Source organism: Numida meleagris, chromosome 4 (genome assembly GCF_002078875.1).
Source record: "Numida meleagris isolate 19003 breed g44 Domestic line chromosome 4, NumMel1.0, whole genome shotgun sequence".
In the NCBI taxonomy this organism is placed as follows: domain Eukaryota; kingdom Metazoa; phylum Chordata; class Aves; order Galliformes; family Numididae; genus Numida; species Numida meleagris.
In genome coordinates, this window is record NC_034412.1 from 84,687,237 (window position 1) to 84,713,600 (window position 26,364).

General features: G+C 37.0%; 1 long non-coding RNA gene across 1 annotated transcript; it reads right to left on the bottom strand.

The window, feature by feature from the left end:
- On the bottom strand, positions 238-26,003 carry LOC110397283. The gene is made up of 3 exons (XR_002437668.1): positions 25,314-26,003; positions 1,129-1,302; positions 238-504 (listed from the first exon to the last, which is right to left on the bottom strand). It is a non-coding gene; the product is annotated as an uncharacterized LOC110397283 (long non-coding RNA).

Sequence of the window (26,364 nt, forward strand, 5' to 3'; positions counted from 1 at the left end):
ATGCAAACGATGAGCTGAGAACCCCTACTGCCCCCCTGTAGAATTCTTTGTATGTTTCAAATATTGAGCTGTTACATTTAAAGCAGATTTTGACTTGAAGATTTTCAAAGTTTTATGTTTATTCCACCTAAATAAAAGCGAATAGTGGCAAAATGGCTTCTATAATGTTTTGCAAAAACATCAATAAGGTCTTTTATTTTTCTGCATGTTTAAAAAAAAACAAAAACAACAACAACAAAATAACATTAATGTATTTTGCACAGATCACATAACCTACATTGTATAAAAGTGCTGACAGTTCTGTAAATAATGTTTTGTGAGGTGTTCATGTTAGGTTTCTAAAAAGAGAAATAATAAATCAAATGAAGAGGGGGTGGGAAAATGGGTCCTGATCTGGAGTAAATTAATCAGTGGTGTCAACAAGAGCTTAGATCTGCAGAAAGAGTACTCCTCCTTCAAAGAAACAAAAATCTTCAAAATGGAATGAAAGACTTCAATTGTTTCCTGAAACAGATTTTAAAATGAGGAAAGTAAGTCATCTGCATTATTAATCACAAAAACACATCCTACGAATTTTAATATTGTATTTATAATTTCCTACTTAACGCAGTATTCCTCACAACCCGACAAGGTGACGATCCCAGAACCAAAACAGATGGTCTGTAAAAAGATCTGCAGATCCTCACTTCTAATGAATCTCAAGAATCCGTCAGGATTTATAATAAAGCAACTCTTAGGTCCCTTCCAACCCAAACTATTTCGTGCTTATACTCATACATATAAAAATAAATGTACTTCTTCAGTAGCTTCTTTAGCAATACTTATATGAAACCAGTTAGCTATATCTGGAGGGTTTCATATCTAACTTAAGGGACATCTTGCTGCTCCACAGATGGTGTTATAATGCTATCTTTTAAGCTTTAATTGAACTTTTTCCTTTCAAGATCAGCATGTGTACATATTTTTATTATTATTACTATCAATTTTGCTCTGACAGCTACTTCAAATTCAGACAACTTTCCACTTTCCCTGCTAGCCCTTTCATTACTTTCCTATCTTCTTGGCATGGGAAAAAAAAACAGCATCAAAATTTCTCAATCTGCCACTGGGTTCCTCCTCATTCCCTACCTGTACTGTGTGTCAACTGTTCACTCCTCTCTTGATTAGTAAGTCAAATGAAGATCTGTAATTTTTTCATTTCTGCCACATTCTGACTCTTTTGGAATCATCTCCTCATCCCAGGTATTCTAAAGCTGGAGGACCACTATCCATTCCTGCTCTTTCAAGCTGGGTCACAGGAGGCTGCAACAAGGAAATTACAAAATACAAAGATAGACTTTATATGCCATGGCTATTAAAGTATTTCGTAAAAGAAAAACAACATTGGATCAAGGTTTAAACAGATTTCTACCAGGTAGATTATTCCTGATGATCCTCTCATTTTGAATCATTAAAAGAATGTGTTCCTTTAGCACTTAGGCGCTTCCCAGCCTGTTGAGTTACTGCTCCAAAACAATGCAACTTCCATTCATCTTCCAGTTGCTTCAGCTTCTCGAGACTGACCAGAAAGGAAAGCAGCATGAAATACGGTTGCTGTACTTGAAAGAAGGGGACAGACTCTTTAGCAGGCTCTGTTGTGATAGGACAAGGGGAAATCATTTCAAACTAACAGAGGGAATGTATAGATTGGATTTATCCAAGCATCTCCTTGCTTTTCATCAGTTTGTACTTTGAGTCCAAACAGCAGAAATGGTCAAATAGTCAGTGAAACTCAATTGCAAGTTTCAGCTGACTTCATGCTGAAAACACATGAAACGTAAGAACTACAGAATTACTCAAACTTCTTAATAAATCATGGCTTCGTGGAAATCCGTGATGGAAAACATAATCAACCATGATGGCATGTTATCTAATATGACTAGTTTGAGGGTTTTATTGCGTCTTGTTTTCAAAGTCCTACAGTCATTGTGAAAACTTTTCAGAGTCCTCTAAATTACAGAATGCAATATAATAGTAAGTAGAAAAGAGATGCTTCCTAAACTTGGCAGAATATATATCTCATTCGAGACATCATAATGGATCTTTCTCTCCTAGAAAAAATTTTCACAACTTTTAAACTATATGTTAGTTTTGGCTTATTTTATTCTTTTATTTTATTGTAACTTCTTCCATATATATGCCCTCTGTAATACACAGAAACCATTTTCTACTCCTGAAATCCTTCAGTTAACTGTAGAGACCAATCACACAGTTGTGCAATTTCCTTTTACTGTCATTTTTGGCTCTTTTAATTCTCCCTCAATCCCTTCTCTCTAACCTCCGTTGATCATTGCTGATGTTCACTGTACTACCTCTTCTCTGTGATAATGTGATGCTGCTTGTTATTTTCTATAGGAATCTCTCCCAAGGACTAGAGTTTCAATTTGATTTGAAATTCTACATGTATTGAGTTCTTTATAGAAAAGTTGTGGAGCTCTAGTGTGTGCCTCCCAATAGCCCCCAACTAGTAGAAATTCTCTTGTTGTTCAAGTGGAAGAGGCCTATGATTTCAGAGCAGAAAGTTGTAATTTCCTCTTCATTCATTCATTCAGTCTGCTGGTAAATGTGATTTCTGAGTATACAAGCATTCATGAATGGTTTTATAATGATCCTGCAGTAAATTAATGTGATTTAATCTGAAGAGACTTGAAGGCTGCAGCTGCATCAGATAATGCTGCCCTCCTCCTGAAGTGTAGCAGCAGTTTTGGTGGTATACAGAAAAGAAGTACACAGAGGGTCCAATGGTAAACAGAACAGAAACATATATATATGTGTATATCCAGATGTATATAAACTTCAGACCATTATTTCTGCTACCTTACTAACAGTAGAACTGCAGAAAAGTTGCTGATGAGGGACTATAGATTCAAAAAGAAAAGGGTTGGGCAACTGGAACTGAAGAGAGGGAAACGTAGCCAGAAGGAAAATAAAGATGTTGAGTTAGAGCTTACACTGTGAAATATTGAGAAGCAGAGAGCCTTTGCAAAACATAGCTCAGTGAAACCTGCAGGGCATAGCTACAGCCACAAATATAAAAATATGGACGATTCATTCACTTGTAAACACTCCAGTTTTCCTTGAAGGTAAAACAAGACAGTGAAAAAAAGGACAAAGAAATCAAAATTCAGAGAAGATACTAAAAATAAAACCTTAGAAAAGCATAGATACAGAAATGCAATGTTCTGTCTGGGAAGTTAAGAAACTGAAGATGGAAACTGTAAGATGTCCCATTCAACTACGTAAGGCATATGAAAGAGAGGGAGCTGATATGAGACAACCAGCATGACATCACCAAGGGAATGTCCTGCCTGATCAACTTAGTGGCCTTCTATGATGGCATAACTTCATCAGTGGATAAGGGAAGAGCCACTGATGTCATCTATCAGGACTTCAGTAAGGTCTTCTATCCAAACAGGAAAGATATGGATGTGATGGGTGGACCATTCAATGGACAGGGAACAAGGAATGTTCAATGCAAGATCATACCCAGAGAGCAGTGGTCAGTGGCTCAAAGTCTGGATGAAGTGGTGTCCTCCAGGAGTCAGTACTGGGACCAGTGCTTTCCAGTATCTTCATCAGTGATATTGACAGTGCGATTCAATGTACTCTCATCAAGTCTGCGAATGACACCAAGCTGTGTGGTACAACTGACATGCCTGAAGGACAGGATGCCATCCAGGAAGACATAGATATGTTCTAGCAGTGGGCCTGGGAGAACCTTATAAGGTTCAACAAAGCCAAGTGCAAGTTCCTTTATCTGGGTTGTGGCAACTCCCACTATCAGTACAGGCTGGGGGATGTAAGGATAGAGCACAGCCCTGCTGAAAGGGACTTGGGGGTACTGGTGGATAGCAAGCTGGACATGACTCAGGATTGTGTCTTCATGGCCAAGAAAGCCAACTGTATTCTGGGTTATCAAAAGAAGCATGGCCAGCAGGGTGAGGGAGGTGATCCTGCCCCTCTGCTCTGCACTGGTGAGACCTCACCTGGAGTACTGCATCCTGATGTGGAGTCCTCAGTACAGGAGAGACGTGGACCTGTTTGAGAGGGTCCAGAGGAGGGCCACAAAAATGTGCCAAGGGATGGAACACCTCTCCTATGAGGACAGGCTGAGAGAGCTGGGTCTGTTCAGCTTGGAGAAGAGATGGCTCTGGGGATACCTGAGAGAAGCCTTTCAGTATCTAAAGGGAGGCCTATAAGAAATAAGGGAACAGACTCTTTAGCAGTGTCTGTTCTGACAGGACAAGACGAAATGGTTTCAAACTAAAAGAGGGGAGATTTAGACTGGATATAAGGAATAAGTTTTTTATGATCAGGGTAGTGAGGCACTGGCACAGGTTGCCCAGAGATGTAGTGGATGCTGTGTCCCTGGACATGTTCAAGGTTAGGCTTGATGGGGCTCTAAGCAGACTGATCTAGTTGTAGGTGTCCCTGTTCATTGCAGGGGTGTTGGGCTAGATGACCATTATAGGCCTCTACCAACTCAAACAATTCTTTGATTCTATGATTTTATGGACTATTTTACTTTACTTTATCTTCCTCAGAGAAGGACCATTTGGGTCTCTAGAACAAAAATGACTCTTAACACAGATGACTCTTTGTTCTTCCTAAGTCCTAGTGGAACAATCTCTTTTATAGCAGACTTATGAAGCACTCACCAAGAAAAAGCCATTTTCTCAAAATCTGTATGAGAAATGTGGAAGGAACATGTTGCATCTCCTGCCACACCAAGAACTCAAAAAGAAAAAAATCATTTTGTTCTCATTTCCATTAGCAGAGTTAATGGGGATACTGTTAAAGAGCTCAAGCCTCTGATTCAGCCTTCATCTGACCTCTAGCAAGGGGTTAAGCACTCAAAGTTCTGGTAGCTCATCTGTGCTAACCCATTTGACAAAAACCCTCTTGTGTATATACAGTTCATTTGCTCTTAGATTTTACTTTGGAAGTTATGAATAATGAAACACTCACACATTTCTAAAAATGCGTGACTGTATAGTAATATCAGATATTACACTTAAAAATCAATACTTAGTTAAATCAATGGTTAGAAAAATGCAGAGTGGGAGAGGGTTAACAGAGTATCCAGTTAAAGCTGATACGGCTTGAAGAAACAGATGTTTTTAACAATATTTTCCAATTATTTATAAATATCAGTGAAACTGAACATTCTTATTTTTCATACATTTCATAAGACAACTTTTCTTTCACAGTTCACTTTTTCCATTAGAACATTTTTATGCTCTTATAACATTTAGCACTTGAAATTCTTGTCTTCAGACATACTGTGTTTGAAAAATAAACAATACATATTTTTCTCAACCCTTCCAAAGGACTCAACTCAGCAGAGTCTGTACAGTAGGGTCATTTCTACATTCATATCATTTCTGTTAGCACTTAGTGATAACATCTCAGTTTTATGCATTTATATGTATGCAATGTAAATGAGGAACGCTGGCAAAAGTTAAATTTGCAAAAATTATTTCTATGTTCTGGTATTACAGTATCTGAGTGCCTGGATTAAGGTGCTGCATAAGAAAAAAACTTCCATGAAAGCAAATTTGAGGAAAGAATTCCATGTAATATTTAATAGTAAAGAATTTTCAAGGTTGGAAAAATGTAAGGGGAAATGCAGCATTTAATAATTAATTAAAAATCTGCTCCCTAACTCCATCTTTGTTTAATTGGAATCAGAAATATAAACAAACTCCCTTTTCCTCACCATGAAATCCAGAGAAACACTTTTAAAACCCACTTTAAACAACACTACACTAAGCCATGTGTCATGGTTTTATGATTTTCGGTTATTGGTACTCCACATCATAACATCATGTAGTGAATGTATCTGGTTCTCAGAAGAGAAGGATTACTACAGTCCCCACGGTACTTTGCTCCTCTGTTACCATTTTTCCAGCCAGAGGGAAAAGATAAAAGCTTGCAGTATAAAAACTTGCAGATCACGAGACCTCGTCCCTTTTTCCGCCCGTCTCTCGTCTTGGCAGCACCTCGCTCTCCAGCCGTCTTATCGTCGGTAGTAGAGTAAGGCCTACCTTGATTTTGGGACATTCTCTCTCTCTGTATTGGATTTATCAGCTTAAATTGTAATTATATTGTATTATAGTGTATTGTTTTGCATTCCGATATCTTATTTAGTAAATTAGTTTGTTTCTCCTCAGATTGTTGCCGCTGTTCTTTGCTCTCGGGGCCATCTCCTTACCCTTTTTTCCCTTTTCCCTCTTCCTGGGGTGTGGGCCCGTGGGTCCCCCGTCCCCTTCGTCACGGAACCAGGCTGAACACCCGTAAACCATTGACACCATGCAAGTATTATTTGCACACTCTTTGTGTATGAGATAAGAGATAGACTTATGTCATGGATAACGAACACACACCAGTCAGAATATTTTTAATTTGGAAGGATGTTCTGTTAAAACAAAGATAGCAAGTTTGGAAGATCACGTTACTGAATTTGTTTTGCCCCCACTAACATTCTTAATGGACAAGCCAGCAAAACAAATAACAAACATACCAAAACCAATAAAGTATAAAAATTAAAAGAAACCAAAGAGATTGTCACCAGCAATCATCAAGGAAAAAATGTTGAAACTTCTGCTGCTTCTTTCATATTCTCAAATATTTTTATTTTGCATAGGCCACAATGAGATCTAAGGTACAAATATGTTCACTGCTCCTTCTCCAACTTTACTCTAGCAGTTTAAAAAAAAATGCAGTAGACACAATCTATAATTACAAAAATCAAGGGTAAAGAGGAAGTTTGCTATCTGGGAATCACTACTGTCTATTCTGTCACTTTGTATATATTTGCCTCAGCATTGTTTTATTTATAAACATACACTGGGGGGGTCAGGTGAAACTCAAGGTTACAACGAAGATGAATGATGGGCAGATCTTGTGAGACTCAGAGAAGGGAAGGTTCAGGAGTGAAAAGCAGAAAACTCAGCAGACTGAAAGTATCTGGGATGGAACTTAGTCTACAGAAAAGAAATCTTTATTATAAGCATGGGAGAGCACTGAATGGAATGGGGAAAAATAGGTTTGGATGGGATGGCAAAGGATAGAAAAGAACAATGAAAAAGGAATAATTAAAATTCAAGGTAGTAAAATTTCCCAATACTTAAGTTGCTTATTTATACCCGTATATAAGATTCAAGGATGAGGTAGAACAAAGTTTGCCATTCTAGTATCTATGCACTATATTATGCACTGAACTACAGGAAGTAAACTTCCTACAATAAAAATCTGTCAGAATGAACCGTTTGTCATCCTCACTCTCATAGCACTCCAGCAGGAAGAGGCTAATGTGGAAAGAAGAAGCTGGCCCCATGCCATGTGTCAGGAAAATGCACAGGATACACCCTTCAGGACTCTTCCTGAAAGGAAAGAAAGTTAGGGTGGAGTTTGGCAATGCATAAAGCAGAATCCCAGGCACATCCGTGCAGTGGCAGAGTGCTGGGGATTAAAAGCAAGTTTGTTCTTCCCAGGAACTGAGTATCATATCAGTAGCACTGAATCTCGGCTTGCAAATCAATAAAAGGACAGGATAACAGAGTATTACTCCATAGCTGTAATATTTTCTCCTAAAAATAATGAAATAAACTCTTTTGTTTATTAGGAACCAAGTTCAGATGAATTTCTTAAGTGCTATTCCTGTATACATATATACACACATATTTAGTGGAAATACATTCATCTACTAAAGTAGGACAAATATATTGGAAAAAATAAGTAAATGCAGTTAACATTAATACTAGAATGTTACATTTCTCAAATCCTGGTGATGAGTGGTATTCAGGGTTGAGCTGTCAATATTTTTGGTTGCAGTGGAATGTGATCCTCTTGAATATGAGCAATAACAAGTAGCCAGAAGGGATGGAGTGCAAAATATTTACAGGGAATAATACAAGTCTCAGATGTCTTCATTATGCTTAGAAAGTAGAACACCCAAATGTGTGCAGACATAAAATGTCTATGTGCAAAACATTTGTGTGCAATTCCCTCTCTCACTGCAGGACTGTGTGATAGCTGTTCTCATGCATATGCATTTTAGAATCATCTTTCTTATTTCAGAGAGTTAACAGAGGGTTAAAAAGCAAGACAAGTAAAATTTTGTGCCTTTAACTACAAAGACCTTGGAGAATTATAATGAACCCATTTTAAAATTGTGTCTCACAATTGTTTCTGCATAAAAGAGAGGAAGATAAGTGGGCTGAAGCATATGATTTGGAATTTCATTCAGGATTTGATTTCATATGTACAAAACCTGAATAAGAACTATGGGACTACATGTATAAAACTCATCAAAGTTTGTTTGGGAGCTACTGAACCTCAAAAATTAACAATTATAGCATTTTCCTCTATTCAGTAAAAACTGTAGAACTTAATCCAATTCTCACAGAAGTCAAAGACAATCTATTTGCTGCTTTCCAGTCACCAAGAATTGGATCTTTTGTCACTGGCCATCTCATAAGGAATTCAAGGATCTATTCATTGATGTACAGGATACTTTCAAATGAGCCCTTTTTGTAAGACTAATTGCTATTATATGATAATGCAAATGACAAGCTTATTTTCTAATGTGCACTTTTCAGATAATAACCTGAATCTAATGTGCTAAAGTGTTGCACTGCAGTATACTGAATTACTGGAAGTCAATTCAGACAAGGTATTTAGCAGTGAGCATATATAATGACATTCACCAGGCACAAAGAAAAAAAGTCATTTTCTTTTTAGATGAAGAAGAATGAAGCACATTTTCTTACTGTGCATTTATGTTATTTGGTAAATTGTGAAACTTAAAGTAGGAGATACATGTCCAGGATTTTGTTCAGATACTGTTTCCTTGGTAGTAATGGACTCTTATAACTTCTTGAGCAAAAAAATACTTTGAACGCTCAAATATCTTAGACTCAGTAGGAATTCCGTCCCACTCTCACCTGACCTAATCTTGGAGTGTTTACTTCTTTAGTGATTTTGAAGGAGTCTCACATGAAACTCAGCTAAATTACTGTGATTTTTTTTGTTTGTTTCTTTGTTTTTGTAGGACACTATCACAATATGTGTTTTTATAAGCAGTATGAAGCAATCTCAGGTTTTGAAGGCAGAAGGAAAAGAAACCCAATATATTTGTTATTGCTTCCTTTCCAAAGAGCTGGGGTTTCTATTTGATATTAAGAATAGTAAAACTCAGAGACAAATACAAATAAAAGAAAATTTGATGGCACATTTTTTCAGAAGTGCATCTGTTTCGGAGTACTGGTAGAATCTAGATGGCCAGTTGATGGATGTTCCCTGATTCAAGCACTTTTTAAATACATAAATCAGAAATAAATGTCTCAAACAGGTGTTCTTTTTGTAGTAAACACTATGAGAAAAGCTTTGCAGGAGAGTCATCTGTGGATTTCTGCATGTAATGAAGAACTATTTCCAAATAAGCCTGCTTTTTCTTTTTTTAATCATGATCTAATAGAACTTTCTGTCCAAAATGCTTGTATTACATATTCTCTGGGATCCAATGAACAATTTTCTCTACGTCATTGCAAAACATGTACTCATTATCACGTGTCACATACAGCGTGCATTACAGCCACGGGGGTCCATTCTGATTCCATGATGATAATACTGAAGAATTTCATTCCCATTCGCTAACTTCTGCATTACACTGGCTACCTTCTGGTTAAAATAACACGCATGCCCCTTCTTAAGGCCCATCCTGGTAAAGATTTCAAGTGTTCATAAATTCACACTTTTCCTTGGTTGTTGAAATAGTAATTAAATAAATCTCAGAGGAGATGCCAGTTCCTGCTTGAATTTGATTAATCTTATTTCAACACAAAATGCTTCAATCTAGCAACAGGAATCTGGTCTGAAATTGTCTTCATTCATAACCTGTACACTTTGAAGAATCACAGGAAGGACAGATTTTGCTTCATTAGTGCTGTAGAACAGCACCAGTAATTTCCCTGAACTAAAAAAAAGTCTATTAAATGCTTTGAGTTTGAGAGACAGAACTTTGTCAGTTCCCCCTTTTAAACACAACTGAGCTTTGCAGCAGCAGCGCTGTTACCTATATAATTGACAAAAGATCAAAAGTAATTTTTTGGCAATACTTTGAGACCTTATTGTTTTTGTCTCCTCTTAGGGATTGTCACAAATTAGGTACAGAAATACAAACCACTACAAATTCAGAGCTGGGACATTTAAATAAGATTAAATTCTACACCACGAGGTTTTGGAGATTAACACCAAAATTGGATCTTACTTTCAGCTGTGATTTGGAAGGAGTAGAAATTCCGCGTCACAAGAAACTTCATTCAGCATTTCAATACAACATGACCTTTCATGGTAACACTAAAAAGAGACAAAATCTTGTAGAGATAGTCCACCATAAAAAAAATACCTTGGAATTTTTATAGTTGGAGGAAGTGATTTGTTCCAGAAAATGAAAGGTAGTTTATTTTTCACAAATTATTATATAAAAAAATAGACACTGGCACTTTTTGAAAATACAATGACAATATTTTGGCCTGATATTAATTACTTTCTTAGCCTCTGATGCATCCTACTGAAAGATTGGAAATATGTTGGGTACCCTCTAGTGGGCAAAATATCATATAACTTCTTATCATCAAAAAATGAGAATTCGTGCACACATTTCAAGACAGTGAGGTATTGATTTCAACTTTAGAAAGAGCATGAAAAATTCTGATGTAGCTATGATCTAAAACATAAAGGAGTGTAGACATAACTGCTAAAAGAAAAGATATTCAACATTTCATTTTGTTTCTAAGAATAAATCATGGAACTATAGCCACATGTAAGGTTCCATTCTTCTCTTACAGGCTGGAATGTCTCACTGTAATTTCATGGTACTTGTACTCCTGTTAAATCCCCAGGTAATGGTTGTGCTCTTCAGAGTCCTATCAATAGATGCACAGCAGTCCCTTCAGAATGCAAGCTAAACAAAAAGCTCATACTAGGAAATAATCATATTTTTTTTTGTGATAGAGTGTGTAAGAAAGTACAAAGTGAAGTTGCTATTAAAAATCCTCTCTCTATATATATTTTTTTAAACAGAGAACCAGGATTTCCCAGCTCCTGCTGAACTTAGATTCATACTCATTTTTTATCTCACTTCAGCTGCTCACTAGCCATACAGTGTTGGCAGATATGGATCAGACATTGTAGATATTATTGGTTTTCTCTATAGAGAAGCTGTGAAAACTTCACAGATGGAACTGAGGATTATTGTGGTACATAGATGCTGCAAACACGTCTTCTAATAACAGACATTAAAAGACATCTTCAGAACAACCATTACTAGCTACCTGGAACAAGCAGTAAATTAGATATGGTATATTTGCTTTTTTTCCCCTATAATTTGTTCTTATCTCTTATCTGTCATTTCTTTGAAGAATGTGAACTTTATGATGTTTTGACGGTCACTACGTAATTTACACTGACTAATTTCTCTTCCTCTGTGCAACTGAATTACATCACTGGTTTGACAGATCAATTAACGCTTTGTCAGTCTTTTCTTCCCACATTATTCATTAGTAGGTCACCTTCCTTTATATACCATCTTTATATCTTTTCATTTCATAGCTATTTCTAACACTAATTTGACACATGTATTATTAGTGCTTCTGTTTTCTGGATGCAAATCAGATGCATTCAAGAATGTTTCACTCCTTACCCATGTTAGAAAATTTCATAATAGAAATTTCACTTTCTCTTTGCGTCAGTAGTTCCTTTCTCATTTTCAGGTGCCTGGAAGAACATTCAATAAAGGATTTATGTGCCTAAAACCAGTTTTTTAAAAAGGAATCTATCTTTTCAAGGCATGGAGTTGTGTATCTGAGAATGGGAAGCAAAATAGTTGGCACGCAGAGTAAACACAGACCTGCTGTTAGCAGGTCTCAGTTGGGAGCATAACCAAAATTATCCCTTCTGAGAGCACAGATTCAGAGACTCCCTCCATTCATGGCACGAGCCAGGTTCAGCCCTAGAGCTCAGCTGGTGACAGCGCAGCACAACCGCCAGGCCCTATCCAGGATATGCAAAGCCAGAGTTTCTACTCTCTTTGCAGATTCAGATGTTTCGAACTGCATTTTTCACCTCCTGGAAGACTACCCTAAACAACAATAAATGTGCCTATCTGAGCACAACAACGACGTTGGACCAACACTTGCCAAAGAAGGTGGGAGTGGAGAAGAGCAGGACACTGCTGCAAGCCATGGAGCAGGGTCCTGTGTTCCCTTCCCCTGTGCAGCTTCTGCAAGGATTCTGGATTATACAGTGATGGGAAAGGCATGAGATATGCTGTTACTGTAGTTAATACCATTATGTTTGATTTTAGGAAAATAATCAATCCTGCTTATCAGAAGGAAAGAATGAAGTTATCCATATTAAAATATTCTGGGGAGCATTCTATTTCTTCTCCCATTGCCCTCTGGTCACTATGGCTAAACTCCTCTCATGTGAGAGTAGAGAAAAATCTTTTTATTCTCTTGAAAAGAATAATCATTTTTCAGGGAACAGGGAACAGAAGTTTCTGGACAATCATCTTTCATGTAAAAAAAAAAAAAAAGACCTACAAAAATGTCTTACAAACAACAACTCAAAATTATAGAACTGCTTTTCCAAGGTTTATGCAATCTCCATACTTCAGGCAAAACCTTTTGTTCATCTTCATACTTGAAAGATGTAATCAAACTTAAATACCTCATGTGGCTTTTTTTTTCTCAGAAGCTATGATATTCATATTTATAAGAGAGTTTACATGTACACTATACTCCTGGGAGTTTCTCTCTGGTCTAAAAGACTGATTAGTATTTCTTTCATGCCTGAATCAAGTTCAAAATGATCTCAACTAGAAGCAAGGGAGGGGAACCGAAGTCTTTTTCTCTAACAAATCCCTTGAGTCTTACAAGAGCTCAAAAGGTAAGGTAAAATCACAACTCCCATGTAGAGCAATTCTGTCACTATTTCCCTCAGAGAAGTGACACAAATCACTCTTAAAATCAAAATCAAGCTGCTAGTAGTAACCCAGAGGAATAACTGGATCTTGAAAAACAACTTAATTTGGTTATTTCTATGGCTAATCATTCTTTAGTATAGTGTTTTCTATAAATACCGTGGCTTTATGTAGCTCCTCTGTTTTGCTTTCCGTATAGATATTTTTAACACATTATGTGTTTAGGAGAATAGGATAAATAAAGATGGCTTCTTCAGTCTAGGATTCTAGTGGCAACTGTATTTTTGTGAAGAGCTTAAAATGCTTGGCTTAAACTTCAAGCCAAACATTTCGTAAAATTAAGCAGATGGCTGCTGGCTCTGTAGTACTATCTAACAGAAACGAGTGCTGGAAAGACTAAACTCTTGTCCAGACAATGGAAATATTCCTGATTTTAAATCATCAAAACAATCAGCTCATCTCAAAATTAACACATCCTTTGGTGACCAAGAAGGCATACACATACACCAAGAAAGGAAGCCTGCTTTTTTTAACGTAGAAAATTGTAGGTATTGAAACAAAGATGGTTTAATAATCCTGAAAATAAAGGCACTTTAAAAGTGACAGAACATTCAAGGATGTTAACATATTTCCCCATTTAGGTAAGTCTAGTCTTACTTCATAGCTACTTTGTTCATCTGTGGCTCTATTTCCACAGCAATAGCAGAAGGCAGAGTTGCTGGGTAATTTTCAGGTTCTGTTCCCTTAATATAAATGTTCTGATGTAGTCATTAGATCACAGCAAAGAGACCATTACCAATATCTTTAAGCAAAATGCTTGTCCTAGGCTCTGGATACATTTCTAGCTAGGTTGACCACTTATCTCATGAGGCCACTCACAGGAATAAGGCTTCCCCCACATCAGGTCACAGGAACTGCTTGTATCCCTGGAAAAAGCATAATGCAGGAAGGAAGCCTGATTTAGGAAAGGGCAGGACCATGATATCACCCTCTTCTCATGCAGTGGAGGCATGTGAATGCTGGTAATACAGATTTCCTTCTGACAGCTCAACCGAGGGACAATGAGGTAAGGCCTTGAAAGCTCCAAGTACAGTTCTACCAGTCCAGCTCTGCGTTGTTCCTAGCCCCAGCCCTCCCCAGCCTCCTCCTGCAGGTCCTCTTGGGCGGCTGCTGCTAAGCAAGGCTTTCTCAGCACTTTCCTACCACTCCTTCACCCTGCCCAGCAACATCTTTGCTGAGTTCCTTGCTCTGTTTCCAAAATTTGCCTACAATATGTCCCCAGTCCTTAGCTTCCCACATGCATTCAGCACTATAGAGACACTACTCCTTGTCTGGCTAATTACAATGCAGGAGATGAGTACCATATGGATGCTAGTATTAAAAGTATTATAAATCACTTACTTGACCACTAATTTTGAACTCTGGAAGACATTCTGTTCTTAGATGCCAAGGAAATCGATCATATATTTTCTGAATGTGTGTATTGTGCCATGTTCATAGAATCATAGAATCATTAAGGTTGGAAAAGACCTCTAAGATCATCTAGTCCAACTATCCACCTATACTAGTATTGCTCGCTAAACCATGTCCCTCAGTACCACATCACCACGTTTCTTGAACACCTTCAGAGACAGTGACTCCACCACTTCTCTGGGCAGCATGGTACTGACCCAAGTACTGAACTTGAACTACCAATAGCAACTATAAAAAAATCATATAGATAACGCTTTGAATACTATTTGAAAGCTTCCTTCTCCTATTCCCTAGTCTTTAAATTCCAGTGCTGCACCGATATTTTCACTTCAGCAGATGTTTCCCCATTGAGCTTTTCTTGTTCAATATATTTCAAACTGAAGTTTCAATCTGCTTGCTCACCTCTCTCTACTTCAATGGATCAGTTGACATGGAAGTAGAAAAATAGCTCAAACAGATGTTTCAGAAGTTAGAAATGTTAGAAAAAAAGTAGAAGATGCTAATGTGGCTATTATATTTGTGTGTGGCAGCATTAACAGATGCTCACTGAGACTAATAACTACTTCTATCATTCTCCATGGAAACTGATAGCAAATTTGAATGTAAAAAGTTGCTTTGAAAAGCTCACGTGGTGTAATATGATTTATTACATACAGTGAAAGTCAATGAAATTTTGCCAGGGAAGCATTTATTATATTTCAGACAAATGAAAGTGACAAACCCTTGCCCCAAGGAACTTAGCAGGTTGTGGCTTCCCCGTGTGTGGTTGTACAAAATGCTGAGAAGGAGAAATTAGCTTCTACGCTGCACTTTGCAAGACCCAATTAGTCACAGGCCTGTGCTCCTTTTTGTCTCTTCTCTCTTAGTACAATAAAAAGAATACAAAAAATAAAAAAAAGACCCCATAGTTTATCTTTCTCCCAGTGGCTATGCCGCTATAAATATGAACAAGCAGTTTAGTTTATGTCTGTATACACTCTCCTAATCTGATCATATATTGGCAGGGAAAAAAAAAAAGAAGAATACTTTCAGTATAACGAAAAAGTTTATAAACTCTTCAAGTGTACCCAGAGTATTCCATAAGTGTTGCTTTGCTGGGAGTTAAAAAAACAAACAAGAAAAACATAATATCCTAGAGCACAAGTCTAAAGAGGAGGTACAAGATATGGGAAAAATCATGATGGTTGATGTACTTGTTATATGCTTACCTTCCTACTCTCATTTTGGATTTATGCTTTCAGGTTGAAGAAAAGAGATCAGTTCTAGTGAGCAGCAAGAGATGGTGGAATGGAAAGCATTAAGTGCTAAGCTCTGACAAAGACAAGCTATGGGTAATAGAAGTGATTAGCTTCCAGAAGCACTTTCTCAGAATATCTTTTGCAGCCAAAGAATGCTGGTGCCTGAATAGAGGTTGTAGAGTTAACATGGGATACAGTACCACAAATGAGTTCAACTTTGGTATCTGGTTGATTAGTTACTGCTCATACAAACAATATGGAAACTCTTTCGTCTAATAAATACATTCAAGACAGTGAAACTAGGGGATTTGCCCAAGGCCAGGAGGCAATCTGTGGAAGTTTAGAAATAAAAAGGAAACTCACCCCACACACTCATCTGTCCTATTCTGAGTCTCAGCCATGGACCATAACAGCGGGAGAGCTCTGACAAAACCTGTCAGCATCCTACTGAAAACCTTAATCCATTTCCCCTGTGCCTCAATAGCCATCAAAAACAAAAAAAATCCTTTGATTTCGACAAGAGCTGAAGTAGATCCTTTATGAGTGAAGAATTAAGAAACTAGATATTTTTCCACTTCAGCTTTCAGTGATAGACATTTTTACACTACATAGTGGTGTAAAAATGTTTGTTGTATGGTAAAAGAGGCTTTTGATGAACTGCTCTGTTTTTTAATGCACTTTTATAACACACTTTAAGTTTTATCGAGAGATGGAAGAAGCTTGAAGCTCCTGAGAGCATAAGAAATGCACAGAGCTGTAGGGAATACACTTTAGAGAATAGTCATTATGTAAGCAATAACAATTATATTTTAGTGTAAGTCTGGTTATTTGTGAACCAAAAACTGTGTTTTGGATTTTGATTGTAGAGAAGAAATAAATCTTTTCACATGAGAAACACAGATTGTTACAGCAGCTGAAAAATTAAATGGTCTTGCAGAAAATACTACGCTTTTAAATTCAGATTCGGACATATATATTTATAGTTAACATTGCAGGAGGTTCATATTATCTTCCTTAATTTTTGAGCCAACTTCATATATGCAGAACAAGGGAGATCTCTTAATTTTATTTTCCCAGGATTTTCTTCTAAGGCAGCTTTTGAAGAAGCATTAAGGTATTAAGACCATTGACTAAATTCAGGAAAGTTACCTGAGCACAACATGATCATTTTTATGTAACAGTCATTTATTCCATAATTTCAGATATAAGGTATACAATGTTATTCTTAAGTGAAATTGTGAATTTCTAAGCTACTTCTGTAAAATTTAATTTTTATATATGTATACTATTCTAAAAGATCAGTTCTGGACAAAAAAAAAATAGGACTGTTTCAGTTAGTCAAATATATACTCCTTGTTTTGAAGATACATTCAGAATGCTGTGTTTGACGCGGATTTATATCAGAATATACCTATCCTGTGTCCCCATTGGAGCCTGCTGTGTGATGAGGCTGGACCAAATTGTTTCCATTAGTCCCTTAATGCTTAGAAAGCTTTATGACTCTCCACTGAAGATTGGTATCAAAGCCATTTTTAGAAATTAATTTTCTATTTAGATTTTACCTATTAGTGTTTGGGAGTGGGTAACTAAAAAAAAATGTAAGTCATTATTTGTGACTGTGGATATGGTTTGAAGAAACCAGTGCAGAATTACTTGCACTACCCATTCCAGACCTATGCCTGAGCAATGCAGTCTTTCATCCTAAGACACTGTGATCTTATCATTCTGTGGAAAAAAAAAATTCAGAAAATGAGAGCTGGCTTTTCACTTAGAGAATAAAAATAATAATTATAATTTCAGAGGTGAGTTCTTGTATTCTCATTGGAACTGAGAGCATATTCCTATATATGTGTTTTCATTAACTAAATCATTAAAATAATATTTTAAAAAATAAAGGGATTGTTCCTGAACTTGAAAAAACTTACAAATTGTTAATTGAATGAAATATAAATGGAACTATGCTTAAAGATTATATAGTAGTTTTCTTCTGAAATACAGTATAGTTGTTCTCCATGGAGCAGTTGTGCTGGGAAATAATTACTTTTTAAATAAAGATGTCTTTGGATTTAGATTATACACTTTTCTAAATGTGTTATATTTATGCATTGAGCATTTAATAAAATAACAAGAGTGAACTGGTAAAAAACTTTTTTTTTTAGGTGTAAGTGAATTCATGTCACTAAAAATGACAACAAATCCAGAAGTAATTTCACTTTCATATTTCTTATTAATCTACTTTGAAATTCATTTAAAAAAGTAATTAATGAAAGAACTTTCAGTGACATAAGTACTCACAGAAGTTTGATTGATTGATTGACAGTACTCCCAAATTAACTCCCCTAATCACAAACAAGAGGAAAGAAATCTCTCTAGTTCCTCCAACTCAGACAGAAATGTTTCCTTTTGTTCTGAAAGGCTCGCTCTTCTCTCCTCCTGGTCCTTCAATCTCTCTCAGGCATTGCAGGTACCATCCAGTACCTGCCTTGCGGGGTGAAAAATCATGTTTCCTGCCTCTGCATACTCCTGTGAATTGATTGCGTTAAAGCGGGTTGCTCCATGATCACAAAGAGCCAGAGCATCAGCCAGATACCACAGAACCACTGAATAATTTATACTGGAAGGGATCTCTGAAGGTTATCCCATCTATCACTTTGCTTAGAGCTCAGCTGGCTTTGAAGTTAGGTCAGGATGTTCAGAGCCAAATCCAGTCAAGGTTCAGGAATCTCCAAGGACAGAGATTCTACAGCTGCTCTGTTCAAGCTGGTCTGATCTTTCACCACCCTTATTGTGAAGAATTTTGCCTTACATTCTGTTGGAATTTCTCTTGTAACTTATCTTTTCCACCTTGCCCTCTCACTGTGCATCTCTGAGAAGAAACGGGCTTCATCTTCTTAATAACTACAAATTGAGGAAGTGAAGACAGCATTTGAATCTCCCATATGTTTCCTTATACGTCCATAACTTGATTTTATTCTAATTTCTCAGATGCTGCAACATGACACAGGAGCCTGTGAGCAGATCTTACCAAGAAACAGCTGTAAGAAGCATTCTATTCATCCTTACTTGCCTTCTGCCACACTCGTCTTCCTGCATATTGGAACAGACCGATCTTGTGCTTTGAGGAGCCCAATCTAGTATTCTTCTGTACCTCTTCAGTCTTCCAAACATCTTTGCATGGGATCTGCTAGTAGTTCCCTAAGCAAAGTGTAGTGCACTCTACTGAAGACAAGGTTCATTTTTCTGCTTCTCATTGCTTTATTCACCTCAGAATTTTTCAGACTTTAAAGTTGCTACAGCCTGGGCTACTATCAAACTTCATAATGTCAGTCAGTTCCTCTTTATTTGTAAGTTTTAAGTCCAGCAGAACCACTCCCGTCATCAACTCATCCACCACCTGCATCAAAAACTTGTCCTCAACTCAATCTAGAAACTTTCTAGATTGCTTGCATCCCATCAAGATTCCTTTTCAGGAGTGGTTCACATTAGAATGAAAAAAACAGAGTATGCCATGATTCTTCCAGTTTTGTAAAGAAGGATTAGTTGATTTCTTTTTCTTCTTGATCATGAAATCTGTAGCAGAAACCCAATATGACACTTCCTTTGTTTAGTCTCCACTCTTCTCTCAGTTCATTGACAAGCCAAGTCATCACATTGGACAATACAAAGACAACACTACATATCAACCCCTTCATTTTAGAGTCCCCTATACCACCTCTTTCTCATTTTCATGTACAGACGCTTGAGACAAGTCCCTCAGCAGTACCATTTTCCAAGAGTACTTAAGAAAGTCTTCCTAGTTATTTTTCTCAACAACACACTTGGCCTTTCTTCCTCCATCTGTCTTCAATATTTGTTCTGTACCCTTCAAAGTGTCTAGTTATAAATCCTCATCACTGCATGTCAAACTGAATCTCAAGAGTGCTGTGGACTACAGGCCTCATAAAAACACATCAGTTCCAAGTGAATCTTTGAACAACCTGAAATAGTACAGTTCCTACAAAGCCAACACCTCTGTGCTCCCTTCCATTATACCTGACAGTTCTAATGGCTAAGATGACATGGCGGAGGCAATGCACTACAGCATGCACAGCTTACCAGATACTACTGCAGGCAGTACAGGAACACAGGAAAATGGGGGGGGTAATCATCCAACCATGGTGCTCCTTTGCAGTTTCTGTCTGCTGTGCCCTGCAGTAGTCTCTTATGGAGCCAGTTGTGTCTAGCAACAAATGACCTCTTCCACCTGAATCCATCCCTGCAGACCCCCCACTATATAATGATTTAGTTCTGTTTTTTTGCACTTCTTTCTGGTTGGTTGGTTGGTTGCTATTGTTTTGTTTGCTTGTTTTTGTGATTTTTTCTTCCTGAAAAGTGTGGCAATCACAGTATTCACTGCTGAAGACAACCTATATCTTTGAGAAAGCATACACTTGCAACTTTCTGAACAATAATAAAGGCTTTAAAAGCTGGATTACTGCAATATTACTGTACGCACCTGCCATTAAGAAAGGTAATCTAATCATGGTTTACATCGTATGAATCACTGGAAATCAACACTGTGCAGAATTAAACTAATGACTATTTCTATTAACTTTTGATCTGAATTTGTAATTTGTAACCTAAGATCTTACTCACTGCTCACTTGCAACAGAGCAAATTCTTGTAATTGGATTTACTTAAGTATAATTGCTTGCAATTTACACCAATTTTATATTAACTCCAGTCTAGTTCCTCCTCTAGTTTGTATCACTTTCATTTAAATCCGTAGATATGAATGCATCTGTTCTTTTAAGATATCACTTAAACTGGTGATGAATGTTTCCACTCTAAATATTTTTTCCAAGTATAGACTTTCAAAAACAGCAGCATCAAAACTAATTTTCTCCATTGATTTGGGATTTTTTAGCATAAAAGGTGTTTAAAATTGTAGCATATTACTTGAAAGGACTTGTATTTATTGAGAATAAAAACATGGTAGCCATATTGGTAAAGGGAGGATTCCAGGGTCTGAGTGGGTGACTGGGTGATTTGTTCGTTTCTGTTTTTCTCTTGGACTCCAAAGATCAATAAAGGAAAACCAAAAAGGTAGCTACATGAAATTATTTTCTTTTGTGTAAGACATGCTCTGTTTTTGTGGGCATTTACAGAGCATAACTGTTAATTTTGATTTTTTTATGTCCTGCTGTGGCATAAAATTATGGGAACAGGAGGTCAGAAATGCTTTCCTACACTTCTATTGTTTATTAAATGATTTTTCAATTGTTTTTCCTTTTTTTTGGCATCTCCAAATATAAGCTAATATTTAGGCCAACAGTGCTGTTTCAGGTTGCATAACAATATTGAAACCATACGTGTTTTAGCCTCCAAAGTAATCCCACAACACTTCTTTTGTGTTCCAAGACTACTTATTATGGTCCCTCTAGGGCCAAGGAGCCAGAACTACACAAATCCTGGCTCCTTGGTATGATAGAGCTAATGCAATCCAGCAGTAAAATGAAACTGAATGTGTGTGAGATTTTGTCTCTGTAGCTGTGCAAAGACACAGACTGTGAGAATCTGATCCGGAACATATTTTCTTTGTTCTGTATATTTTCTATCTAAATGCCTATATTTATTTCTCTGCAATATCTGTACTCATATCCCCAAGTCATTTTTGTCATGCATGCTTTATCCTTTCAATCTCATCAATGCACTAATTTATTTGTATGCCTATCTTCTGACTTTCTCATTGTTCTTATGCACTGCTCCTTTCCCATCCGTAGTCTTATTTCTGACACGTCACTTTCACATCCATTCACTGCTACCTTTGCCAAAGAGCGGACCAGAACTGACGTGATTCAGAAGGTAAATTTGAATGTCACCACCACCAAAGCTTGACATAAAAGGAAGTTAACACATTCCATTTACATTTTCATTCCTTTAATAATGTAATGTCTTTTTAACCTTGGTGGTTAAAAATGGAAAAAGGATTATTGGTGTAAAAGCAAGGTTTCAGTAAGGGCAAGTATTCATCCTGAGCTTTGCCAAAAACAAACAAAAAAAAACAGTTAAAATGACCAGGTGGCTACTCTACCTTAAGAAAGATACTCTACCTCCCTAAGTCTCTTTTTTGGCTCTAAGCTGTAAAAAGGAAGTAGCTGAGAGCAAAGAAACAAGAAAATGGGTCAGTCAATGTTTAAATGTTCATGCTCACAGCAGTTCATGTCCTTAAAAGCTGTTTTATTTCACAAGAGCAATAGGCTGAGTGCAGCATATTGTGCAAGAGCTATTCACTACAGCCATTTAGGAGTTAAAAACACACACACACAAAACACCAAAACAGAATAATTGCCATAGTAAACCAAACAATCTTGCTACAACAAAGCCAACATTACATATTGCAGTTCTGATTAACTCTTCTTTTGACATAACAAGTTGCTTTCAAGGGAATAATTTAAATGATTTATGTAGATTCGTGGATTTTTTCTTAATTTGACTGCAGAACTGCTGTCAGAGAGAAACAGAACTTCCCTGAACCAGCCAGAAAGCACACCAACTATTTACTGTCGTATTTTCTGGAGTTCTCAGTTATTTTGATGGTGGTTGGCATTGCACTTCCCCTTTCACTACACTGAAAGCATTTTTATCAAGATATGTTGCATGTTGCAAAGCAAAGGTACAGGCTATGCCTGCATTACATCTTCCCTGGCAATTTGATACTGCTAACCAGAGATACCTTCTTGACGAGCAATGCCTGTTCTACAGAACTTCTCTCTTTGACCTTTCAGGCTCAGCAACAGAGGGAAGAGATCTAACTAACAGTGCTCTTGATAAAACTTTCATTCCCTGATAGCTGTATTTAACCCTCACGGTACATGAATCTGCTCAGTAATTCACCTTTTGCTATTCAAGTATCAGTAGTAAAACTACCTGATGAACACAGGTTGACTCGGCCAAAAGAAGAACACAGCTTTTAACTTTCCTCCTTTTTGCTGAGAGATCTCCAGAGCAGTGAGATGAATGAGAGAGACAGATTACATCCAATGGACAGGAAAAAGGAAAAACACTAGTAGCTCATGGGTATTTAATGGGACTGTAAAAGATGAAATCATTGATATGGATTCATATGATTTTGAAATGGCTATGCAAGGGAATGGCTAGGTGCACAAGATGCATCCAGACTTCTATCTGCAATCACCATGATACAAATACGGCGTATCTCTCACCAAGTGCTGAATGCTCCTCAACTTCTGCTGCGTGCAGTGTCCATACAGTCATAAATATACAGTGAGTGTCCCCCTTTCTCTCCCCCATCTCTGAGATCTTTTTAGACCTTAAGTGATCAAATATCAAGATCAGCAAGCAGTTCTACCTTGTACCCACAGAATAAGAATCACATTGAGTATTACACTGTATAGAAGGACCAGAATTTAGGCAAATATCAGATAGACAAAAATAGGCAGAACAGAAGGCACTAGATGCAGATACCAGTATTACCAACTCTTATTAAATATTTTTAGCTCAGCTCTCAATACCAGTGCAGATTATTTTTGCACACCAATGACAAGTACCATGAGTAAGATGGGGAAACAGACTGATAGGGGAAAACAGAGCAGATGTTACTGCAAGTTGAATAGAGGAAAATACTCCTGCTCCTCCCCCTAGAGAAATGGGGTGAGCTTTCTAGTCATGTTTCTGTACTTTCTTTGGTGAGCCTACTGTACCAGCAGGCAAGGAAAGCTGGACTTTTCCATCTGTAGTGTCTCCAACATAGGGGTCAGACAATTTGTGCAAGGGTTAGGTTGAAAAACTGGTCCTAGGAGTAATAGTGCATAAAAGATCATCAATATACTATGGAATAGAAAGACTCTGAAAATGCCCTCCAGTCTGATAGTCCTTTTAGCTCTCAAAATCCTCTTCAGCTACACACACACACACACATATATATTTAAGGCATATTTTTCTACAGTTGCATATAAAGACACAGGCCTAATTTGCCTATATCTTCTTCGTTCATTATGTTCCTCCTCACACATCTCATAGTACGTGAATTTCATCATGCACCTCCCTTCATATGATCCTGTATTCTTTCTCTCTGCTATGCCTAAATTCTGAGCATCTTTTGAGCCATTTTAACATCTTACAATTCCCTATGCACATGCCATCAATTTTACACTTTCACTGGATGCTCAGATCAACGTATTATTGCTCAGGTGGAATGCAAAATGATCTTAGAAATGAACATAGAGATTAAAAAAAAAATAACGACATACTAAAAAAGTGAGGCTATACCTGAATCTTTCATGCTTCACATGAGAAGAGAAATGAGAGTTAAATATTGGGGCAGGGGGTGAGGAAGGGGAATTACAGTGGTCTCATCATTTAAAGAAAGTAAGTGTCTTTAAAATTAGTTTTAAAACAAATCGCACTGAAGTCAGAGTGGGGTGAATAGTTCAAGTTTTAGCAAGAACTGTCATGCTCTGCTTTGACATTCTAGTATGGCCATTAAGACGAAGGCAATTCTAAGAATGAAGAAAAATAATGATATTAGAGTTTAATGAATATGATGATTAAAAGTCTCTTAATTAATTTAAGGAGATGATGGAATCAAAGCTTGTATCTTAATGGAAGATGATAATCTAATTACAAAGCTGCTCCAGATGTAACTATACCAGAGGGAGACACTGAAAGAATGCCAGATTTCCAGTTTTCCTTATTGCAAGAAGGAAGACAAGATCTCTTCTACAAATTATACAAAAATAAATAAAAATAAAAGATCTGGTGGTGAGCTGCAATGCACCCTATAAATACTGCTACTGGGAAAGCTCACAAAGCTTAGTAATCCCTAAGAAAAATACATTTATGGAAGAAAGGCACCACTACAGACCTTCCTTAAAACCCCACCCTGTGCCACCCAATGAATTCCATTTTCTCCCAGGTGAATTAGGCTATTAGAAAATCCTGACTACCTTAGGACTACTTTAGATTAGTGCTATTGATATGTCCTGTGCTGAATATTACAGAAAGCGAGAAGACCTTTTTCTTGCCTCCTAACAAACTAAAAATAAAGATCATGTAGAATGGAATAAAAATGTGTCTAAAAACAGTCATCCTTCCACAAAAGAGCCCTCAGGTATCTCACTCTCATCGGATTTATCATGACATTAAAAGAGTGAGAGTCTTGTACAAATTTTGTCTTTCTAAACCATATAGTAATTCATTTCACTGCCAATTTTTTCCTCAGAGACTTGTTTTCCAAGGGAAACAATGAGGCTCTCTGAAGCCAAGGTCACAAATGTTCGTGTTCCCTCACACTCTTTGTCTTTTCCCCCTGAAGAGTTACCACTTTTCTATCTAAACCCAGACAGCTTAATTTTGGGAAGGAAAAAAAGAGGAAAGAAAAAGAAAGAAAAAATAAAAAATAAAAAAGAAAAAGGAAAAAAACAAAAAAGAAAACAGAAAAGGAAGGTACAGACAGAAACAGTGTCACTATTACAGGCACAGTTAAGACATAAAGTTGAATGTACTAACTGAAAAGCTGAAAGACAAGAACTTCTGCTCCATACTATAAATAACATTATTTAATGAAATCTTACAGTCCTGAAGCTGTGCTGTCCTGGTACTGACAGAAGCAGCAAGAAAGAAGCGGACAAGCAGTGGCCTTCAGAACTTGGCAGTTGCCTTTCATTATTGTAGGTCAAATATGGTGGTGCTACACTGAGATCTCTTCTTCAAATTCCAAAGAATAACTCTGAAAAGCAAGAGTAAAATATGGCATAAAATTATTCTTTGCTCTATTAATACAAAGAAACGTGCAAATCAAGAAACAAGTTCATTACGTTTATTTTAAAAGGACTATTAAAAATTCCAAGACACATGCAATAATTTTGATTTTGGTAAGTGTCGCATAGTTTTGATCTTGAAATAGACATGGGAATTCCTATTAATCAATGAATCTGGCATGACACCTCAAATTTGGTTTTGAGGAAGGGCTAGAGGAGAAGCTATCACTGACCTTCAGCTGATGAGTTCCCTAACTTTTGAGATCACTTTATACTCTAGAGTTGAAAATGATGTTTTGAGGCTTCACAAAAGCAAATCTCCCCACTGAATTTGAAGGTTCAAATCCTTTCCTTTTCCATTTCTGTTTTAATCTTTTAGTAAAATTCATTTTATTTAGATTTTAACACGTTTCTGAGGAAAGCAAAAGTGTTTTCCCACTTTCTAGCGTAAAAAAGCAAGACTACTGTCATGTGTAAGCCAAGTTCCAAAACACTGGAAAGACAGAGTTGCCCTGAAAAAAAAAAAAAGCAAAAAAAGAAAAAACCTAAACCTTTTTTTTTTTTTTTCCCCCTAGGAGTTTTATTTTTAATTTTATCGGCAAAGAAGCTATACCCCATTTAAGTAGCAGCTTTCAAAAAGGGACATTGCTGGTCATTTTTTTTTTCTTATTTGAAAACCATGTAAAGAACAGTTAGGTACCCTGAGTGAAGACAGCAGCAAACTACTTTGGATGGGAATTAATCTACAGATAAGGTCCTGGTTTTGCTCAGACTCACGCTTGCTTTTATTATTCCTCAGTTTTATTGACTTCAGTGGATAAAAGTAGTTGGGATCTAATTTATGAATGAGAGAAATTAATATTGA